The sequence below is a fragment of the Schistocerca cancellata genome, chromosome 4, assembly GCF_023864275.1.
Source record: "Schistocerca cancellata isolate TAMUIC-IGC-003103 chromosome 4, iqSchCanc2.1, whole genome shotgun sequence".
NCBI classification, from domain to species: domain Eukaryota; kingdom Metazoa; phylum Arthropoda; class Insecta; order Orthoptera; family Acrididae; genus Schistocerca; species Schistocerca cancellata.
In genome coordinates, this window is record NC_064629.1 from 305,646,499 (window position 1) to 305,664,984 (window position 18,486).

An 18,486-nucleotide genomic window follows, 5' to 3' on the forward strand; every position below is an offset into this window, starting at 1 on the left:
TATAATCATAATAGTGTGTGTGTGTGTGTTTGTGTGTGTGTGTGTGTGTGTGTGTGTGTGTGCGCACATGCGTGCGTGTGTGTGGGCATGATAGCGCACGCCCACACACACACACGCCCACACACACACACACACACACACACACACACACACACACACACTCACTCTCTCTCTCTCTCTCTCTCTCTCTCTCTCTCTCTCTCTCTCTCACACACACACACACACACACACACACACACACACACACACACTATTATGATTATAATATTAAACATATTGTATTACTATCATACGTCATGCCCTAATGCCCTCTTCTGCCATAGTAATTGGTAATGTTGTGTGCGATTACTTCTCTTGTTGACTTACCTTGTAGTGGTTGTGATACAGTGTTGTACACAATGGTTCCATATTTGAATCATGAGCTTGCTGACATGGTGTTTGCTTATGGAAAGACAAATGGCAACGGGCAGCAGGCAGCAAAGTTGTATCAGGAGACCTATCCCCACCGACAACAACCATAGCATTCAACATTTGCAACAGTGTTTCACCATTTGTCTGAGACAGGGTCATTTCAGAAAGCAGGAAATCATGAAGGACGTACCTGAAATGTTCGCACATCAGAGTTGGAGGAAAATATGATTGACACTGTGGAAGGTGACAGCTGCATCAGTACCATGCAGTTGATCCAGCAGTACAGGGTAAGCCAGAGGCAATTGTGGGACATTCTCCACGACAATTGTTACTACCCTTATCACTTACAGAGTGTGCAGGGAGTGATATCTTCAACTTTTATAACAGTCATCTGTGGGATAGTATGCAAAACCCCCATGCTGTGGTGAAGCAAATTATCTGCATCATTGCAGTTAAAATGCATGGACTGTGATAAATGGCGACTGTATTTTGGGACCAGTCTTCTTTGCACGGGCCTAACAGGCCAGAACTATCAGCATTTCTTGCGGGTGACTTTGTCTCCCCTACTGGAAGAAGTGCCATTGATTATTCAAAGAATTATGTGGCTGCTACATGATGATGCTACAGTCCATTTTGCTGTTAATGTCCAGAAGCATCTCAATTGCATCTTCCCTGGTCGATGGATCAGACGAGGGGATCCAGTGGTATGGCATGCTCATTCACTGAAGCTTAACCTGTGCAATTTCTGGTTATAGGGTCATCCCAAAAGTATCAAGTATGGAGGGCCCATTCCAGATGTGGAGACACTGGAGCAGCATATTCATGCTACCTTTGACACTGTTAAGGTGCAGCCAGGCCGATGTTAATGTGTGAGACAGAACATGCTAAGGTGCATGCATGCATGCATGCATACTTTGAGGCACAATGAAACCATTTTCAGCACATACTGTAACTGTGACAACATGGTACAGAGCATATTAGACCAAAGTCTCTGTGACAATGTATGATTGATTAAATGATCCCTAGCATGTAAACCATGCATTTCCGTACGTAAGTTGATTAAACCATATTTGTTCCATATACTCTCATCGAACAATCCCTAGAGTTTGCACATGGTGGAAAAAACGTGTGTGTGTGTGTGTGTGTGTGTGTGTGTGTGGTGTGTGTGTGTGTGTGAAATTTTTCCAGGAGGGTCAAGTTTCCCAGATTGCCAGTTTTTTGATACAACTGATTCAGTGAGTTTGAAAAGGTGTTGTGTCCCAAGAACTGAATTTGGAAAGAAGTATGCAAAACTTATTGTATGTCTAAAGATTGAAAGTTATCTAGTTAATATTTTTAAAGTAGAATATTTTGTTACCTAAACAATAATCATATTTCTTTGCAAAGTACATCTTTTTATGTTATTAACATGAATATAGAGGCCACCTGCTTAATTCAATGATCTGAAATTACGTCCTCATATGATTAAATGTAGTGAGTTATGAAATAAAGCTAGAAAATATTCCCAAAAATAATTTATTCACGTTATCGTAATGTTTGGATGAAAGTGAAAATAAAAAAATCTGAAATAGGGAAAAATCTCAGAATCACTGAGGAAATCCTATTGTACGTCAACAGAAATGTCATATTAATGATCCTCAAAGTGAAGAAACAGGAAATAAACATTAAAAAAGGCTTTTTCATATCTGATGCCATATAAAACAGTCTTTTTCACATGTGTTCACATTAACGTATTTTTGCATTACTTTCAAGATTTACATTTTTTAATGTCAACTTGTAGAGTGAGCAAGAATTAAAGGAAACCAAAGAAAAATTTGAAGAAGGAGATTAAGAACAGGGAGAAGAAAAAAAATCTTTGAGGTTTGCTGATGACATTATAATTCTGTCAGAGACAGCAAAGGAGCTGGAAGAGCAGCTAAACAGAATGGACAGTGTCTTGATATGTGGATATAAGATGAACACCAGTGAAAGCAAAACATGGAGAATGGAATGCAGTCAAATTAACTTAGGTGAACCAGAGGGAATTAGATTACAAAACGAGACACATAAAGTAGTAGATGAGTTTTGCTATTTGGGCAGTGAAATAACAGGTGGTGGCCGAAGCAGAGAAGATATGGCAATGGCAAGAAAAGTATTTCTGAAGAAGAGAAATTTGTTAACATTGAATACAGATTTAAGTGTTAGGAAGTCTTTTCTGCAGAGTGTAGCCATGTATGGAAGTGAAAACTGACAATGCACAGTTTAGACAAGAAGAGAATAGAAGCTTTTGAAATGTGTGACACAGAAGAATGCTAAGATTAAATGGGTAGATCACATAACTGATGAGGAGGTACTGAAAAGAATTTGGGAGAAAAGAAACTTGTGGCACAACCTGACTAGGAGAGGGCATCAGTTGATATGACACATTCTGAGACATCAAAGGATCACCAACTTAGTATTGGAGAAAAGTCTGGAGGGTAAAAATCGTAGAGGGAGACCAAGAGATGAATACAAAGGAAGAACGATAGGATTTTATGTCCTGTCAACACTGAGATCATTAGAGACTGAGCACAAGCTCGGGCTGTGTCAAAGATGGGGAAGGAAATCGGCCGTGCTCCTTCAAAGGAACCATCCTGGCATCTGCCTGGAATGATTTAGGGAAATGACGGAAAACCTAAATCTGGGTGGCCAGACAGGGTCTGAACCGTTTTCCTCCCAAATGTGAGTCCAGTGTGCTAACCACTGCACCATCTTGCTTCGTAAAAGATGAATACAGTAGGCAGGTTCAAAAGGAATGTAAGTTGCAGTAGTTATTCAGAGATGATGAGGCTTTCACAGGATAGAGGAGTATGGGGAGCTGCACCAAACCAGTCTTTGAACTGAAGACCACAACAACAGTGTCAACTGGCATAACTGAAGTTGAAGAAAATGTTATAGATGGTGTCAGAGGTTTTTTTATTATATATTTTTATTAGAAAAACTGTAAAATCTGTGACAGCATTTTAGTGCTGTATTTTCATACTAATACTGTCCTTAATGCAAAAGTTGGTTTGAAGATCACAGTGCTTTACTAGACATGGTCCTATTGGCAGTGGTACACCCATGCCTTCGTCTAACTTTTGAACTAACTTATTCTTTACAAATATCATGTATAGTTTGGCCTAATCTTTACTGTGGACTTTAAGCAATGGTGAAACTTGGCATATTTCATATATGCCAAAGGTGAAATAACCAATAAGTGACAGAAAAAAAACCCTAGAAAAAAATCACAGATGGAACCTCCAAGCTTTAGATTTGTTGTCTAACACCCACAAAGACACACACATACTGCACTAAATGAGATGTAAAATGCAATGAAGCAGATTCCTAGGACTCCAGTGATGCATCCAGAAGAAAACTTTTGCCAAGGGGAAGAATAGAAATCCTACAAGCAGTTATATTTCCCTAGTCACATCAGAGAAAATAAAATTCATTTAATTATTTGTAAACTTATGTGAACTGAATATTAGGATCCACTGTTCTAACAAGAGATACAACATCAAAGTTCTGTGAGATTTTATAACAGAGATGGGTGGATGTCAAGGCCACCACCTTTTAGTTTTTCACTCAAAATATTCCACCAAATTAATAATACCAATGCAGTACCACACCAAAGGTCAGACTTGTCTGTCCTTCTATTTGAATCATAATACTTTTTGAAATGTCTTCTAATATCTTAAAAATTTCCAAGTACCTAGTCACATTATCACTTCCAGCTTTCACGCAGTAAGTCAGGAACTTCTTCAAGTGCATGTGCTGCATATGGATCACCATCTTTAAAAATCTTTTGTGGGGATCTGCTGATTGTCTGTGACCATTGCTTACATCAACCATTGACTGGTTCTGTTGTTTTATTTTTTTATTTAAAACAAAAAGAAGAAAGGTACCAATGATCACTCTACATTTGGATAATATTACTGGTACGTCAGTCACATCCACTGTTTTGCACATATTCAATCAATTAAATTGTTTGTTTTCCTTAGAGCAAGACTTAACATCCATCCCTTCAACAAGTGCTGTTGTGCCAGTGAGTGACAGCTAGTCCATCTTGTCCCATGTGTTACAAAAATAAATAAATAAATAAATAAAGTTTAACTATTTATCATGCATGCAGTGCTGTTTATGCTTGAGACAAATCCCTAATGCCGGCCGCGGTGGTCTAGCAGTTCTAGGCGCTGCAGTCCGGAACTGCGGGACTGCTACGGTCGCAGGTTCGAATCCTGCCTCGGGCATGGATGTCTGTGATGTCCTTAGGTTAGTTAGGTTTAAGTAGTTCTAAGTTCTAGGGGACTGATGACCTAAGATGTTAAGTCCCATAGTGCTCAGAGCCATTTGAACCATTTTTTTGAACCATTTGAACAAATCCCTAATGAAAGCCATACTACTTCATTTGTATATCATCCAGTGAAGTGAAACGGTGCTTAAGATGCAGAAATGCAGTCTAGTGCCGCTGAAATTAAGTGTGAACATCACTGCACTGTTTGGTTGTGATGCACAAGTGGTGACCATCCATCCTCTTTCTACGTGTGCTATTGACAATAGCATGTTAACATTCAATAATTCCTGATGCTTCTTTCAAGAAAGGAAAGGAAGATTAAGGCATAATATTCAGTCAAGTATGAGGTCATAACAGATTGAGCATAAACTTGGACTGGAGATGAGGATGGGAAATGGAATTTGCAGTGTCCTTTTCAAAGGAACGGTACAGGCCTTTGCCTCAATCAGTTTACGGTAATCATAGAAAACCTAAATTTAGATGGATAGACAGGTATTTGAATCCTATTTCAACCAAATGGAAGTCCAGTGTTTTAACCACAATGTCATCTTACTTCATGCAGTTTCACTGATACGTGCCCCAAATGCTGCTGTGCCATTGCATTCTTCCCTGTTCCAAAATGGAACATATCAGCAACTTTCTCAATTAACTTCCTCTGTAAAATGCCATGTGTGCTCCATGTGTCACAGGTGAGCTCATTCTCATACTTGTAGTAGGCAATTGTCATAATGTTCTGGTACATCAGTGTAGGGTGTGCACTAAATAGCTAGGGCCGTACCTGCACAGACAGCACAGTAAGCAAGTGGATAATGGTAGTGGTGGGTGTTCCATTGTGAATGGCCACAGCATGGTTGGGAAGTTGCAGTCTGACAGCTGAAGCCTACACATATCTCACATAACTTGTAAACTACAGCTAACATATCTGCAAATGATCCTATTGACAGGTTATGTCAGTACAATCAATAATTTGACAAACATAGATGTTCAAAGCCAGTAGTTGCTCAGTGGAGTACTGAAAAAGAAATAGTTGCAGAAACAAAGGATCAACCAAAGAAAAACAAGTCTGACATCACACTTCCAGAAGAAAATTTTGTAAAACAAAAAAGGATAGTAAAAATGTAGTGCAGCAACCTCACTTACAGCAGTACTGAAAATGTAAAATTAAGAATATGTGCCATGTGAAAATTGTGTGTCAGTCCCCTGACAACCCATTTGTCAATATTACCTAAAAGTAAAATTTTCTTTTCCTTTTCCACATCTTCCCAAACTACTCAAGCCTTGAGAGATAGTTGTAGTATTTTTCCACTCCTTCTTTAATCTCTTCATTGTGTAACAGGAATAGCTAGTGGTTCTTTCAGGCCTCTTGAGCACAGTTTTAATGAGATTTTTGCTTTCTTGTTTGACTCATCTGATAAAAAATTTTATAGGCACTGCATACAATCATGTCACATGCCTGATTAGGAAAAACTTTCCTTCCATCTATGGTGTGTAAAGACAGCAACAAGAACACTTGAAGTGCACTGGTTGTTAGGTGACAGTCAACTGAGAAGGCCACCCCTCTGGAACAACTGGATGGAACTGCCCAATGCTCAGGATGAGAATGTGTTTCTACATAGGGGAAAATTTATTTTGTGCTACCTCTACAACAATTTGACAAAAACTAAATATAAGAGCCATCAATAAGCCCTAAAATGCAAATATTTCTGGAATAGATTTGTCTGTTGTTGACAGTTTTACACAACATGCGGTCAATCTGAGGTACAACATAATTTCATTCCGAAAGTTAAATACTTTTCAGAGTGTTCAGTGCTGTACATAGAGGTAATTAAGTTATGTGTTATAGGCCACACAATATATCTTGTACAGTCAAATATTAAATCAAAATGGAATTAAACAGGCTACAGCATTTATGTGCCTTAAATCTTACTGTCAGTGAGCTACAATTGTTTGGATAGTGAAATCACATATGAAACTCCCATTACATTGTGATATTAAGGTTTCAGTACAGAGTCACATACACATTCCATGTCCAGGGAGCTAGCTAACACATTTTTCCCAGATGATCTCTCACAGGCATACTTACAGATTCAATTAGATGAGGAGACAAGGCAGTTTATGGCAACCATTTCTTCCTTTGGATGGTACACGTGCCAGCATTGTTCCTTTGGAGTTGCTACCCATCCATCAACTTTCGACATATTCCTGTAAGAAGTGACAGAACACATTTCATACTACAAGCACTACTCACTACTTGCATGCGTCATCAAGATGTGAAAAGCAATCAGTAGTACACATATCAAAGAAGGAGGAGACTTATGTAATGCAATAGGTATCCCATTTGCCATGACTGTTTCTTCCGCTATGGTCAACTATTCAGTTGAAGAGTGGTTGCGCATTCTACATTACATCTACTATTGACTCTTCTACAAATGTGAGTAACATTGTTGTTTGGTTTTTGCAAACAAAGGAATATATTTCAACAGAAATTCACTATAGGTTAACTTTCTTTTTTTTTTTTTTTTCAGGAGTGGAATTAGCTGCTCATAGAACTTTAGAAGGATCATAGAAAGAGGATGGCTGATTACTGCCAATCATGAGAGGTAGTCATATCATCTATCAACTGTTTTGTTGCTGTGGAAGAGATTTACAAATAGAGAGATTTACATAGGATAGGTCCATAATTTAGTCACAGCTTCTTGAGTAAGGGTATGATGAGAAAGGGGTTCAGGAAATTTAGACCTGTCCTTATTGATTTGCATGATGAATGTGGCTAAGGATGGAAGGCAATGGGGAGTAAAGACACCACACAGTGAATTGATCAAGATTTTCTAGACAGGGATTTCTGAACTAAAAAAGTATTTCCCAATATTTCTTTGTCGCCCTGCAGCACTGTTACAAAGACTCTTGGAAACTGAAAAACTTTGTGTATGATTGATACTCCCATCTACCATATCTCAGCCATACTTTTTTTCAGTAATGTAATTAGCTGCTCATAGAGCTCTAGAAAGATCAGAGAAAGAGCATGTCTGATTACTGCTAATAATATGCGATAATCATATCATCTATCAACTGTTTTGTTATTATGGAAGAGATTTACAAATTTTATTATTCTCTTTTATAAAAGTGTATCACCTGGTTCAGGTTTTTACTATGTTTTTCACACTGATGCATGCCATTTGTCTCATGGTTATGCTTTCACTTATTCTGTAATTGTTATGACTTTCTATTGAAGAAATATGCTTTCATTTCTTGATTATGTTTAACTTTTGGAAACTAGTGTATTAATCAGAACAGGTGGGGCTAAGGTGGATAAAACTTTGAAATATTAACTCTAAAATAAAGGTCAGTAATCACCATTAAAGTTACAGGTTTTCAAGAATGACACTGTGGTTGGTACTTTTTTTAACATGAAGTATTGTTTGTCATCATAGGCTGGCTGGTGGTTGTTGACACAGATATATGCTAGTACTGAGTCTTCTGACTTCTGTTGATTAAAGACAGGGTGTGCATTGAAGTAAATGAGGAGTGCTTCAGTCGGTATAACACTACTCAGTGGAATATTAGGAAGAACTTAGCTTTCCTATAAGTGATTGTGTCCTTTGTAGATGATGACTATAACAACTATTGTAAGACAACATCTCAATCATTTTTGCAGTTTTCTCCAGCCCTCAGTAATATAAACTGCTGATTGCTTGCTTTTGAATGCATTATCTGAGGTGTTACAAATATCAGAGATGAATCTGTAAATACAGTTTTCAAAAATTAGCAATTTTAAAGTCATATTATTCCTTATTGTTATTTTTTGTTGTTTTGAGTGTCAATGGTGAGGTAGTGCGCAAGTGCTCTACCAGTGCACTACTCACACCCTGTCCTCACAGTTTTACTTCTGCCAGTACCTCATCTCCTGCCTTCCAAGAGCACTTGCCGTGAAAGGCAAAGGTCCTGAGTTCGAGTCTCGGTCTGGCACACAGTTTTAATCTGACAGGAAGTTTCATATCAGTGCAAACTCTGCTGCAGAGTGAAAATCTCATTCTGGAAACATCTCCCAGGCTGTGGCTAAGACATGTCTCCACAGTATCCTTTCTTCCAGGCGTGCTAGTTCTGAGAGGTTCACAGGAGAGCTTCTGTGAAGTATGGAAGGTAGGAGACAAGGTACTGGTAGAAGTAAAGCAGTGAGGACGGGGTGTGAGTAGTGCTTAGGTAGCTCAGTTGGTAGAGCATTTGCTCACGAAAGGCAAAGGTCCTGAGTTTGAGTCTCAGTCTGGCACACAGTTTTAATCTGCCAGGAAGTTTTATATCAGCACACACTCTGCTGCAGAGTGAAAATCTCATTCTGGTAATTATATAGTGTTGCATTTAGTGAAACAGAAACACAGGTACCATTAAATTACAGTGCAGCCCGTTAGCTTATATTGTCGACAATAAGCACTGTATTCAAAATGTCACATTTTTCCACATAATCAAGCTGCTAAAACCATATCAGATTAACTGAAGGAGTAATATCTGTCATTTACACTCATAAGCACTTGAATACTGCTAAATACTGTGTTTGAAAGGCAGCATTCCCACAACCACTGTGAGTGGAAGAGTTCAGCATGATTCATGACTGGAATGTCATCAGACCCTGAACTGGCATGATGTAAAACACACGCAATATCAGTGTCTTTAATCATGGGAAGATTGTGGATGAATATGATGCATGGGTAATCATCTCTATAGTTTGGCATGAACTGAGCTTTTCATGAGCCACTGTGTCAATGATGTACAAGAAGTATCTTTATTATTGCAAACCACTGACTACTGCTGTGGGCAACAACATGTTGATGATGGGAATTGCAATTGAGCATTGACTATCCCATAATGTAACAGGGGACAGACAGGCCAGAGTAAAGCAAATCTCTCACCAATTAAGCACTGTTCTATATAGCAAGAACTTCAACTTTCTACGCCATATTTGCAATCTGCAGATGTAGGATATTGGAAAACTAAAAGCCACATGGATGGTTCTTGAGACTGTGTTAAGTGATGATGACATATGTGAGATCAATGGGCAGAAAATAAACAATGAAATTTTGATCTTAGCACTCATTTTTGCTGCTGAAAGTTCTCTGCAAAGCTCATTATCTTGTATTATAAAATGCAATTTTATTCCCATTTTCCCAGTACCTTTCCCTGACTTTACCTACATCTGTAGCTAGTGGCGAAAGGAGATTTTCAAAACTCAAAACATACCTTAGGTCAAGCCGTTCTCAAGAATGTCCTGTTTGTTAAAAACTCTTCAATCCAGCCACACAGCTGGTCTGACATTCCATAAGCTCTTACTTTGTTTACCAGGCGACAGTGCGGAACTGTATCGAACGCCTTCCGGAAGACTCTGCAAGAGTCTTAAACGGGATATGACTTTGTTCGCGCAAATTCTGAGAACTATATTCAATGAGAATTTTTGCATTATGGACATGGACATGGATGAGATACAGAGAGACAGGAATTGTCGATGACATGCCTCGCTCAGGCCGTCCAAGGGCTACTACTGCAGTGGATGACCGCTTCCTAGGGATTTTGGCTCAGAATAACCCTGACAGCAACGCTACCATGTTGAATAATGCTTTTCGTGCGGCCACAGGACGTCGTGTTGCGACTCAAACTGTGCACAAATAGGCTGCATGACGCGCAACTTCACTCCCAACGTCCATGGCGAGGTCCATCTTTACAACCACGACAGCATACAGCGCAGTACAAATGGGCCCAACAACGCGCCGAATGGACCACTCGGGATTGGCATCACGCTCTCTTCACCGATGAGTGTCGCATATGCCTTCAACCAGACAATCGTCGGAGACGTGTTTGGACGCAATCCAGTCACGCTGAACGCCTTAGACACACTGTACAGCGAATGCAGCAAGGTTGAGGTTCCCTGCTGTTTTGGGATGGCATTATGTGGGGCCGACGTACGCCGCCGGCGGTCATGGAAGGCGCCGTAACGGCTGTATAATATGTTAATGGCATCCTCCGATCGACAGTGCAACCATATATGCAGCATATTGGCGAGACATTCGTCTTTATGGACGACAATTCGCGCCCCCATCGTGCACATCTTGTGAATGACTTCCTTCAGGATAACGACATCGCTCGACTAGAATGGCCAACATGTTCTCCAGACACGAACCCTATCGATTATGCCTAGGATAGATTGAAAATGGCTGTTTATGGACGACGTGACTCACCAATCACTCTGAGGGATCTACGCCGAATCGCCATTGAGGAGTGAGACGATCTGGACCAACAGTGCCTTGATGAACTTGTGGACAGTATGCCACGACAAATAAAGGCATGCATCAATGCAAGAGGAAGTGCTACTGGGTATAAGATGTACCGGTGTGTACATCAATCTGGACCACCACCTCTGAAGGTCTCTCTGCATGATGGTACAACATGCAATATGAGGTTTTCATGAGCAATAAAAAGGGCGGAAATGATGTTTATGTTGATCTCTATTCCATTTTTCTGTACAGGTTCCGGAACTCTCGGGACCGAGGTGATGCAAAACTTTTTTGATGTGTGTGTTTTATCCTGTGACGCCTAATACAGTTTTATGTTGACAAGTGCCTCTCGCTACCTGTGAGCATTAATTCTGAAGTACGATATACACTATGTGATCCAAAGTATCCAGACATCTGGCTGAAATTGACTTACAAGTTCGTGGCGCCCTCCATCGGTAATTCCGGAATTCAATATGAGGTTGGTCCACCCTTAGCCTTGATAACAGCTTCCACTATCGCCGGCATACGTTCAATCAGCTGCTGGAAGGTTTCTTGGGGAATGGCAGCCCATTATTCACGGAGTGCTGCTCTGAGGAGAGGTACCGATGCCGGCATTCCAAAACATCCCAGAGGTATTGTATAGGATTCAGGCCAGGACTCTGTGCAGGCCAGTCCATTACAGGGATGCTATTGTCCCGACTCCGCCACAGGCTGTGCATTATGAACAGGTGCTCCATCGTGTTGAGAGATGTAGTCGTCATCCCCAAATTGCTCTTCAACGGTGGGAAGCAAGAAGGTGCTTAAAACATCAATGTAGGCCCGTGCTGTGATAGTGCCACGCAAAGCAACAAAGAGTGCAAGCCCGCTCCATGAAAAAAACACGACCACACCTTAACGCCACCGCCTCCCAATTTTACTGTTGGCACTACACACGCTGGCAGATGACGTTCATTGGGCATTCGCCATACCCACACCCTGCCACCGGTTCTCCACGTTATGTACCGTGATTCGTCACTCCACAAAACGTTTTTCCACTGTTCAGTCATCCAATGTTTACTCTCCTTACACCAAGCGAGGCGTCGTTTGGCCTTTACCGGCGTGATGTGTGGCTTATGAGCAGCCGCTCGACGATGAAATCCAAGTTTTCTCACCTCCCGCCTAACTGTCATAGTACTTGCAGTGGATCCTGATGGAGTTTGGAATTCCAGTGTTATGGACTGGATAGACGTCTGTGTATTGCACATTATGAGCCACTGCAACTGTCGGCAGTCTGTGACAGTCAGCAGACGAGGTCTGCCTGTACGGTTTTGTGGTGTACGTGTCCCTTCGCGTTTCTACTTCTCTGTCACATCGGAAACAGTGGACCTAGGGATGTTTAGGAGTGTGGAAATGTCGCGTACAAATGTATGACACAAGTGACACCCAATCACCTGACCACGTTCAAAGTCCGTGAGTTCCTCGGAGCACTCCATTCTGCTCTCTCACGATGTCTAATGACTACTGAGGTCGCTGATATGGAGTACCAGGCAGTAGGTGGCAGCACAATGCACCTAATATGAAAAACGTATGTTTTTGGGGGTGTCCGAATACTTTTGATAACATAGTGTATGTAATCTGGCTGATGGCCTGCGATAATTCTTGTTTTGTGAGTTTTGTTTATGACAAGAGTCGCTCGGCTTCATCTAATCTATTGTACCATCATATGATGTAACAAGTTACATAACAAATACTTTTCTATTGATATTATATTATGTTTGTAAAAATAATGTTGTAACTTGTTGTATACATTTTTAGGGCCCACTACTTCTGAAGAAGATATTTTTACAAATGTCGAAAACTAGGTCAAGGGCTAGTAAACCTGTGACTGATTTTTCAACCACATCACCGAAGGTAGTTCAGACGCTAATTACACTTCAATGGCGATTGCTTGCATAGAATGGTCATATGTCTCTGCATACGCATGCCCTTTTATGGTCATTCTAAGCAGGTCCTTTTTTTTCTTTTATTGAATTTCAATTCCCCCCGAAGGGGGCGGGCTGGCAGCAGCTTAGTATGGCGCTCTTCAGCCTACAGACTTCGTTAGAAAGATGAAGAGAATAAATAACAAAAACAGGCGATAAAATCGGAGAATTAAAGAGTAACATGGCGAAAAGAAATCGTGGAACTTAAAACAAAGAACAGAGGGATGATGACGCTAAGAAAATACATACAAAGCAGACAGGTAAAACAATAGACAGACAATTAAAAAAACACGGCGACAGTCTGTTTTCTGTTCGCAAAAGACATAAAATTCACACCCAGCGACAGCATGGTTTCTGTTCGCAACACGAGAAAGACGAACAACACTGAACAGTCACTGGAACACTGCACTAAAAAGTTGGCAAATGTGACATACCACAGCCGAGAGCAGGTGGGGGGAAACTGGACAGATGATGGGAAAATAAAAAAGGGGTCTAAGCAGGTATGATCGTTATTGTCATGTAGAATCCGAACTCAAGTACCGATTACGAGAGCAGACGTCAACGAGAAGTAATGCTTCACACTGCAAATACCACCTCAGGGGCAATCAAATAAAAACGAGGCAGGTAGACAAAAAGTAAATAAACTTTGTTATTTCAAAAGTAATCGCCATAACCGTTAATACATTTATTCCATTGTGAGACAAGACAGTCCACGCCGTCATGGAAAATGTTTGCGGTTGCCTACGGAATTATGATCGCAGCTAGGCGCGCATCTCTTCATCCGATGCAAATCGATGGCCACGAATGTTTTTGTTCAGAGCTCCAAAATTATGGAAATCGAATGGGAAGAGATCGAGACTGTACGAAGGATGTGTACGGGTTTTCCATCGAAACTTCTGCTGCGCAGTCAAAACAGGCTGCCAACAAAATGTCCACCAACATGAAGCCAAGGTTGTTTCGAAGACGCTGCATAAATTTATCTGGGACGCCCTTACTCATCCTCCATACAGTGACAATCTCTCTCTCCGTGCGATTTCCATATTTTTGGCGTCCTGAAAAAAGGCATTCGTGGTTGTCGATTTTCTTCGGACGCAGAGGTGCCTGCTTGGGTACAATCATGTTTCACCAGGCAAACGTTCACATTTTTCCACGAATACATTGACCATCTTGTCTCACAGTGGGATAAATGTATTAAGAGTTATGGCGGCTACTATTGAAACAATAAACAATTTACTTTTTTTGCATCTGCCTCGTTTCCATTTGACTGCCTCTTATATAATGACGGAAAGAAATAATTAATGTTGAGTAATGAAATTTTTGGAATACATTTTTCTAGGTACCATATTTAAGTGATTGACGTTTCAAGCTCACAGATTAATGTAAGCAAGAGATAAGGCATTACAAATGTGAAATACTGGTACATTAATAACCGGTGAAATATCTAGAATGTAGAATGAAAACGTGCATGTATAGTGTCGTACAGGCGCCGGATGTCAGTTTGTGGGATGGAGTTCCATGTCTGTTGCGTTTGGTCGGTCAATACAGGGATGGTTATGATGGTTGTGGATGGCGCTGCAGTTGTCGTTCGATGATGCCCCGTATATTCTCGACTAGAGACAGAGCTACTGATCGAGGAGGACAAATGTCGACACTCCGTAGTACATGTTGGGTTACAACAGAGGTATGTGAGCGAGCGTTATCCTGTTGGAGAACACTCGCTTGAATGCTGCTCAAGAATGGCAGCACAACAGGTCCAGTCACCAGACTGACGTACAAATTTGGCGCCGGGGTGCGTGGGGTAACCACGAGAGTGCTCCTGCTGCCGTACGTAATTGCACCACAGACCGTAACTCCAAGTGTAGGTCCAGTGTGTTAGGACACAGACAGGTTGGTTGTGGGCGCTCACCTAGCCTCCTCCTAGCCAACACACGGCCATCACTGGCACTGACGCAGAACTGGCTTTCAATCAGAAAACACAACAGACCTCCATTCCACACTCCGATGAGCTCTCGCTTGATACCACTGAAGTCGCAAACGGCGTTGGTTTGGGATTACTGGAATGCACGCTACAGGGCGTCTGGCTCGGAGTTATCCTTTAGGTAACCGATTTGTAACTGTTCGTTGTGTCACTGCGGCTTCAACTGCTGCTCAAATTGTTGCTGCAGACGCAGATCGATGCGCCATAGCCATACGCTGAACACGACGGTCTTCCCTCTCGGTAGTGCCGCGCGGCCGTCCTGGAGTTGGGGGGAGGGGAGGTTCAAATGGTTCAAATGGCTCTGAGCACTATGGGACTTCACATCTGTGGTCATCAGTCCCATAGAACTTAGAACTACTTAAACCTAACTAACCTAAGGACATCACACACATCCATGCCCGAGGCAGGATTCGAACCTGCGACCGTAGCGGTCACGCGGTTCCAAACTGAAGCGCCTAGAACCGCACGGCCACAACGGCCGGCAGTTGGGGGGGGGGGGGGGGTTGTTTAGGGGAGGAGACCAAACAGCGAGGTCATAGGTCTCACAGGATTAGGGAAGGAGGGGTAAGGAAAACGGCTGTGCCCTTGCAAAGGAACTATCCCGGCATTTGCCTGGAGCGATTTTTAGGGAAACCTTGGTCGTCCGGATCCCGGTCTTCTTGAGACCATACCCTCCTATGATCATCGCCATCAGCAATCACGTATAGTGGCTACATTTCTGCCTTGTCTCTCAGCAATATCGCGGAAGGAACATCCAGTTCTCGTAATCCTATTACACGACCTCGTTCAAATTCAGTGAGCTGTCGATAATAGTGTCTTGTTCTTAAAGTATTTCTCCACTAACATCAACGTACTACGTCCAGTCTCAAATGTAACTAATTCTCACGGTCGTTACAGCACGTATTTAAAGCAAACTACTAGCGCCACTCTTGTGGTACTGGCGCGAAATTTGAATAGATATCGTCTTTGAGATGTAGAAACACTGTAAGTAGGCTGTTTAGGTTTTTATGTTGGTAACGCCACGTAGCGCTCTGTATGAAAATCTCTGGCTGTGCTGTGTGCAGTATGTGGCTGGTTGGCATTGTTGGAATATTCGTTATTGTAGTGTTGGGCAATTGGATGTGAACAGCGCGTAGCGTTGCGCTGTTGGAGGTGAGCCGCCAGCAGTAGTGGATGTGGGGAGAGAGATGGCAGAATTTTGAGAGCGGACGATCTGGACGTGTGTCCATCAGAAAGAGTAAATTTGTAATACTGGATATATGAACTGATATATATGATGACTTTTGAACATTATTAAGGTAAATACATTGTTTGTTCTCTATCAAAATCTTTCATTTGCTAACTATGCCTATCAGTAGTTAGTGCCTTCAGTAGTTAGAATCCTTTATTTAGCTGGCAGTATTGGCGCTAGCTGTATTGCAGTAGTTCGAGTAACGAAGATTTTTCTGAGGTAAGTGATTCATGAAAGGTATAGGTTATTATTAGTCAGGGCCATTCTTTTGTAGGGATTATAGAAAGTCAGATTGCGTTGCGCTAAAAATATTGTGTGTCAGTTTAGTGTTGATCAGAATAAATAAACAGAGAAATGTCTGAGTACGTTCAGTTTTGCTCATCTGCTTGAAAATCAAATAACGTAAGGGGTTAACCTGTACAGTAATTCATTAATTTTTCTAAGGGGATGTTTCAACACGCCTACCAACTTTCATTTATCTAGCACAACTAATTCTTGGTCCTGGGATTTCTTTCCGTTCGCGTATGCAGAATTTTCTAATGAATTAACATATTCTGTAAATAATTCCCAGCATGTTCTGTAAGTCACAAATGTCAAATGATAAATGATAGTAGAAGGCGGGAATGATACGCTGACCAGTAGTTCACCAGCCAGTGACTTAACCGCTACACTACCTTATGAATGACCGGGAAAGAGTCGAGAGCCTGGCCCTAAGGAGGACGCGTGCTGACCTACAAGATGGGAGGCCACATTCCATGCACCAGGACCGGCCCTGTCGAGGAGGGCCTCGTTCGCTGCCTCTCGCGGAAACAGCATATTCGTGACGTAAGGCTCTCGCGGACATCGCCGCCTGCAGACCACGGTATCGCCACCGAGAGCCACGTATAATCTTCTCTGCTGAAAAGCGAGCAGCGCTTGTGATGGAAAAGTGTCCTTTACCGAAAGAACGCTACGACTGCCACACAAGACAATTGAAAATCAGTTTCCAGTCTGGCACAGCAGAATACCGTGCGGTGGTTTACGTTGATTCTGTTCGTAAGCGTTCCTTCCGTTTGTTATATCTGTTACAGAGTCTCTATTCGACATAATGTCAACGCATTTGGTGGAAATTAAACCGTAACGGGCGTTTCTACGCACTGCGTTGCCATTGTTCCGGAAGGCGCCCAGTGGAAGGCCGGTATAACTTTCTGAAACAGCCTGTAGATGCTTCTTGTCACGTAGCTGCCTGGAGAGAGTGGGTATTGGCCTACTCGCTCTTCAGTTTGAGTACATACCTTAGCATCGTCTGGAACAACGAACAGTCATTCCACAAGCTCATCCTGCACTTAGCTCGCGTCTTCGCTACCCAAGAGCTTCGCGATATCGCGAGGTCACGACACCCAAGGACAGAACACGATGCACCGCGAGCCATTTCTGCAGACCGTCACTCAGAGACGTGACAGGCACTTCGGAACAAGACACTCTAATCACCAATAAGACGGTAGCGTTCTCGCTTCCCACGCCCGGGTTCCCGGGTTCGATTCCCGGCGGGGTCAGGGATTTTCTCTGCCTCGTGATGGCTGGGTGTCGTGTGCTGTCCTTAGGCTAGTTAGGTTCAAGTAGTTCTAAGTTCTAGGGGACTTATGACCACAGCAGTTGAGTCCCATAGTGCTCAGAGCCATTTGAACCATTTGAACCAATAAGAGAACATGAAACATCCAGAGAAATCCCTCCCCTAGGAAGTGTTATAGGCCCTTCCCCTCCCCCCCCCCCCCCAATTGTTCCTGATCTATACTAACGACATAGAGGACAATCTGAGTAGCCATCTTAGACTGTTTGCACATGATGCTGTCATTTACCGTCTTGTAAAGTCATCCGATAACCAAAACGAATTTCAAAATGATTTAGATAAGATATTTGCATGGTGCAAATAAAGAAAAGTGTGAAGTTGTTCACATGAGTACTAAAAGAAATCCTATGAATTTCTATTACGCCATGGGGCACGCGAACCTGAAGGCTGTACATTCAACTAAATACTTAGGGATTACAATTACAAATAACCTAAATTGGAATGCTCACATAGATAATGTCGTGGGTAGAGGAAACCAAAGACTGCGATTCATTGGCAGAACACTTGAAAGGTGCAACAGGTCTACTAAAGAGACTGCTTACACAGTGCTTGTCCGCCCTATTCTGGAGTATTGCTGTGCGGTGTGGGATCGGCATCAGGTGAGACTGACGGATGACAGGCATTTTTCGTTGCGACAGGATCTTCTCATGAAATTTCAATCATCAGTTTTCTCCCCCGATTGCGAAAAAATTCTGTTGGCACCCACCTACATAGGGAGAAATGATAATCACCATGAAATAAG

General features: G+C 42.0%; 2 protein-coding genes across 2 annotated transcripts in view; both read right to left on the bottom strand.

Moving 5' to 3' along the window:
* LOC126183474 (mucin-5AC-like) overlaps positions 1 to 18,486 on the bottom strand; it is a 653,654-nt gene that overhangs the window by 462,208 nt on the left and 172,960 nt on the right. The window lies entirely within an intron of this gene.
* LOC126183475 (RNA-binding protein 12-like) overlaps positions 1 to 18,486 on the bottom strand; it is a 94,860-nt gene that overhangs the window by 28,341 nt on the left and 48,033 nt on the right. The window contains exon 2 of the mRNA XM_049925493.1: positions 6,789 to 6,907. The gene's annotated coding sequence lies outside the window, so the exon portion shown is untranslated. The remainder of the gene's footprint in view (positions 1 to 6,788; positions 6,908 to 18,486) is intronic.